We start from the raw sequence: 5,423 nt of genomic DNA, 5'->3' as shown, positions 1-5,423 counted from the left end.
TAGACACAAATCAGCTCTGGGTTTTAAATGGCCCTGGCACATTATGAGATCTCACCTGATTCAAGTCTGTGAGTTTCCTCAAAGCAAACTCCTGTTTCTGCAGAGTACTGTGCTATTCCTCCTGTCATAGACAAAGGCATGTGGCTTTACTGTGATAACTTCCTCAAGGTTATGTTGACCTTAACTAGTGAGTCAAGTGGATAATATCCTTGTGGGAAGGGAGGACTAAATGAGGCTGGACAAGTCCTCTCTCAGGTTTCCTGGGAAGATTACAAAGAAGAATACTCTTACATGCACACAAATAAGAATGTGCATTTGGAGGGAGTGTTCATCACTGCTGTGATAATTTCTGATGGAAGACTTGCAGGGCATTAGAGTCACTGTAGCTTGCATCCAAGCCCAAGTCAATGAATTACAGTGCATTCTCTGCTAAGCAGGACTTCAGGCTTTCCAGTTCTTTCACATGCAGTAATTTTAAGAATTGCAAGATGTAACTGGGGAGGGATTGTAGGATTGTCCTGAAAATTGCAGTCCTTTGAAAAGGAAGCTTTATTATTTTTTACTCATATAATGCCATACACCTTTGCAAATCTTAGGCATCTTCTGTGAAGCAGTCTGTGGACAGTGCTAAGAGTCCCATATGCTTAGGTAGGTTGCTAATTTTACCTAAGGGAAGGCAACTGCTCCCATGTAACAGCTGGCAAAAATCACTATCAACAATGAGACAGGTACATCTTTATTGGATGGGAACTGTCATAAGAAGAAGGAGAAGGGTTTCCACTAAACAAGAATCTTTAAGGATTTATTTTATAAATTTCTCCTTAGTTTTCTTCCACTTCCTTCTTTAATTCAGGGGTTCCTGAGTTCCCTTTAGTGCTGGATAGTGAGTTCAGCACACAGGGTTTCATGCAGACCAGGATACCTGAAGGACTGTAGTTAGTGAAGTTTTTTTTTGCTCAAAGACAGATTTGTATCTTTATTTTCACTTGATTTCTGTGGCTAATCTGAACATTCACTTCTCCAGTTCCTCTTCATACTCTCTAAATTATCTGTGCTTACCTATTGTACTTTTGCAGCTACTGGTCTGCTTTCAGCCATTGAAGGCTGAAAAAGACCAAGATGAGCACAGATTAATGGAATGATGTATTCTGTCTAGTTTCAGATTCCAGATTATATATTCTCCCTGGCCCTGCATCCAAGACTTTCACAGAAAGTTACTTCATGGTACTGAGTGAGGACCAGGCAAATTTGAGGAGAAAATAGGTTTGTCAAATGAAAGAAAAAAAAAAAAAAAACCCAAACATGCTAAATCCCAAAACAGTCCTGCCAAAAATCCAAAGCAAAGCACAAATTCAGTAACACTGGAACTACTCTGTGACCTTTCACAGGTGGGAGTTGAGGAATTAAGGAAACCTTAGAAAACTGAGGTCATGTCTGCTCAGCCTAGACATTAAAGATCCCGTGGTGCTTTACATACTAGGAGAGGATTTACCCTCATGTTCTGACCAAAACATAACCTTTTCCCCAGAGCAAAGGAGCATCCATACTCTGATTAGTGTCTCTTCTCCATCCTGGAAGTTTCTGTATTTTGATGATGCAGCTGGTGCTTCTGTGTAAACACAAAAACAAGTGTATACAGCAAAACTTGGGTATTGAAGGGGACTTTTCTCACACAAAAGCAAATTTCCCATGTTTGTACAGAGTGTGAAAGGCTTATGGTCATGTCTTTGGAAGGCATGTTCCCTTGGAAAGGGATGTATTTGGGGATCCTTTTTTAGATAATTTTCATTATTTATTATTAGTCTAGAGGGATGGCCAGCAGTGCAAGCAACAATATGTAACAGCTGTTGGGCTGGATTGGGCATTCTCCTTTTATACAAGGGCAGTCCTTTTGACTTCATCAGAACTGTTAGGAGTACTGGTGATATTTACCAATATTAAATTCAATTTGGGAAAATGATTTAGGTGTGAAAAAATAAATTGCAAGTATACAGTTAAACTTGCAAGAATATTTGCAGAGCATAGCTTTGATTTATAATTAGTGTTTGCCAAGCTCTGTGCTAATGGGTCAGAATTTGTCCTCCTATTTCCTAATTAAAAAAAAAAAAAAATCCCAATGCAATTTTTGTCAACTTTTAAAGCACTTTGACTCTAGGGATCAAAATAACTTGGACTTCTGCACTAAGTTATACCAGAGAATAATTTTTGTTGTACTGTAGCATAGACTTTGAATAGTTGCTGTTTCAATACAAAAATAAAAACCATTCTCTTAATGTGTAATTAATAGTTTGGCATTTCCCTAAGGCTTTACCCAGGACCCTTTCTGTTTCTGTTTTGTATTACTAAACTCCCCTGCTAAATATTTCCAGATCATATAGATTTAGATAAGACATGTTCCAGAACTTATAACATTTTTTATTTTGACTTTTACAGTATTTATTAGTGTAATGAAAATAATACTTTGACAAGTCCCCAAATAAATGGTAATATTCACCCCTGGATAGCTGAGTGAAATGTTCAGTGCCATGGGTTATTTAACTGTGCTTACGTTACAGACATAAAAGATATGATAAAATTTTTTAGTGCAGATCTGTTAAAAGCTCGTGACCCTCTCCTTTGACCAAGGTGTTGATCCTGTAGTTTGGAAAGCACTGAAGTACATTGGCAGACATGAGAAATGCCACAGGGCTCTCTTGGGAATACAAGGAGACTACACGATTGGGACTTAACCTTGTAAGGTTAAGTGCTTTGTGGCATTCTCTGGGATCACTCTTACCTGCTTCTATGCATAATAAAAAGGTATATGAAGGATAATTTGGAGAAAACTGTGTGACTCAGAAATGGAATAGCTGGGAAAATATCCAAAATTGTCAGATATCAAAACCCCAATTATGATAAATTGATATGAACTTCTGCATTCCTAGAGATAAAGAATTTTACTTATACTCACCAATATGTATGAAGTTTTTGAAGCCACTTTTATACTTAGTACTGTATGAATGAAAACTACTTCTGACAAGCATAAAAAGGCCCATTTCTGTGTAATAGATTGTATGCTTAAGGCCTGTAAAACCTTAAAGGTGACATTTGTCTTCTTTGTAAAACTTATAACACACTTTCGAGCCTATTCAAAAATTAAGGAGCCTTTGGAATCTAGGCTGGATTTCAGGATGTGTGTGCATACAAAAAGAAGGGCTTTGTAGAGCTCTTTGGCCCAAATGAATGCATTTTCTCCTTTATGTGGCAGATCCCAACTTATGATTCCCCAGCTATGTCTTCATACCATAGTTCTTTTCCTGGTGGATGTGAGTCAGGTGGTCACACCTGACACACCATTTTGTCACCCACACAGACTTACAAGTTATTTGATAAAAAGAGAAACATCAGTTTAAAACCAAGAGCTGATGGGTCTCTGTTAGAGAATATTAAAAATTATGTTTCAACATTTAGGAGAACCAGGATTCCTTTTGCTAAATGAAAAGTTTCAACCCAAAAAATAGTTTTTTCCATTTTTTAATCCCAGCCATCAGAAGTTTCCAAACATGAGAAAAACTCCTAAGTTTATACTCTTTACAAAGTTCAGTTGTTCAATGCATTTATTGCTTGTCTAAAAATTGTGTAAATGGCACATGAGCAAGGTTGAGAGGCACAAAGGTGTTTCCCTGACAAAAACACTTATGTTAAGTAACTTGAAATTCTTTTTCTCCTCTTGGTCCTTCCAGAAGAGACCACATTGTATGTCCATTCAAATGTTCATTTCTTTGGAGCATGCCCACTTTTTCATTGACACATCCACAGAGTTGGATGTGATTTTTTAACATGAAGCTTCATAATTGGAAGACATTCCTTCTTGCCAATCTTTTTCCAATACATGCTTTCATGTATCCGTAAAGGGTATGTATTTAACTGCACAAACACATGGAAAAATTTGAGATTAATTCAACATTAATTCAGTGCACACCTTACTGTTTTTTCAACATAAGGAAGAGTGATCAGTTTTTTGTTTGGTATCACTGTACACATATTGTCTGACACCATCTGGGAATGATCATCGCATCTATGACTGGAAATGTCATGTTTTTACTCTTTCCTATATGAGTGTGAAATGTCATGTGCTGGTCCACACGTTACCTCAACCCTTTGCAGATAGATTATTTTTGTAACAGCTCTACAGAGCTCTGTCTCTTTGCAAAAGCCATACACCTTGCAAATTAATTGGACCCGAATGTAATGAATCTGAAAAGAAATTAGCTAACTCTCAACTTTACTGTTCACCAGTGTGTATGCAGAACACACAAAATTTATCATCTTTTTCTTTTTCACCACAGCTACCATTATTTGATGGATCAGTGGAAATAGGTTTCTTGATGATTAAGCAGCTAACTGTTAGTAATATTTATGTGTATGAAAAACTAGCAATATTTTTGATTGCTGAATGTCTCCTTTGAAACTAAAAGAAGATTAAATCTCTTGATTTAGCATGATTAATGTAATAAATGTAAAATTAAAGTATGATTAAAAACATAATGCATGCCCCACCAGTACAGTTAATAGATTACCGAGTCTCCTCCCAAACACAGTTTCACCATTCTTATTGACATGTTGAAAACCGCTATTGGCATAATTGTGAAGGTAATTCTTGTTTATTCTGGTATCTGAATTCCTCTAGGGATTATAAGGGGAATTTGGGACTCTCCTGTGGCTAAGTGCAACAGGAAAATGACCGGCAAGGGGATAGAAAAGTAAAATAAGGGCAGAGTAAGAGCAGTAAGACAGGGCTGGGAGAGAAAGACATGGCAGATGGTGAATCTGTATTGAGCAAGTAAGGGAATTTCTTTCCAAGCAATCAAGCTGCCATTCTCTGTTGTTTTCCAGAGCTCTTATCCAAAGTGCTGTTACCTCTGCCTCATTGAAATGGGTATCTCCCATGACTTCAGTGAGAACGTGATAAACTGAGCACTAAGTACAGATGGGTATCCCACTTTTTGCACATTTTTGAAAGTTACGTATTCAATTTACACTGGTCATGTGCTCGAAGTTGGAGCACACCATTTTTGTCTTAAAAAAGGAGAAAAATATTCTCAAAAACTCAATGCAATTCTTTATCTCTGAGATAGCTTTGAATTTTCAAGACCCTCATCTGAGTAGGGTCTTGTATCTGAATTAGGGCCTATGATATGCTGCAGGTTCTGCTTCCCTAAAGTTTTATGACTGCAGGGTAAGCAGCATTTGAGTGTGTGGGCAACCAAGCTGTGCTGGTGCCAAGCAGGTTCTGCCTGCTTAGATTTATCTGTGTAGAAACCTCCAGATACAGCATGCTGGTGATGCAAGAAGGACTTGGAAATTGTTCATAACTTTCCAGAGTTACACTGAAAGAAGGTCTTAATTGTTCATTTTGGTGAGGAGCAGGAAGATCACAGATG

General features: G+C 37.5%; 1 long non-coding RNA gene across 1 annotated transcript; it reads left to right on the top strand.

The window, feature by feature from the left end:
• The first annotated feature begins 624 nt into the window (after window positions 1-624).
• LOC137476354 (uncharacterized) lies at window positions 625-3,895 on the top strand. The gene is made up of 3 exons (XR_011000329.1): window positions 625-1,388; window positions 2,626-2,733; window positions 3,768-3,895. It is a non-coding gene; the product is annotated as an uncharacterized lncRNA (long non-coding RNA).
• Window positions 3,896-5,423: the final 1,528 nt, after the last annotated feature.

Source organism: Anomalospiza imberbis, chromosome 1, assembly GCF_031753505.1.
Source record: "Anomalospiza imberbis isolate Cuckoo-Finch-1a 21T00152 chromosome 1, ASM3175350v1, whole genome shotgun sequence".
NCBI classification, from domain to species: Eukaryota; Metazoa; Chordata; class Aves; order Passeriformes; family Viduidae; genus Anomalospiza; species Anomalospiza imberbis.
The sequence above is the reverse complement of the archived record's forward strand: the minus strand, read 5'-3'. Positions and strand labels throughout refer to the sequence as shown.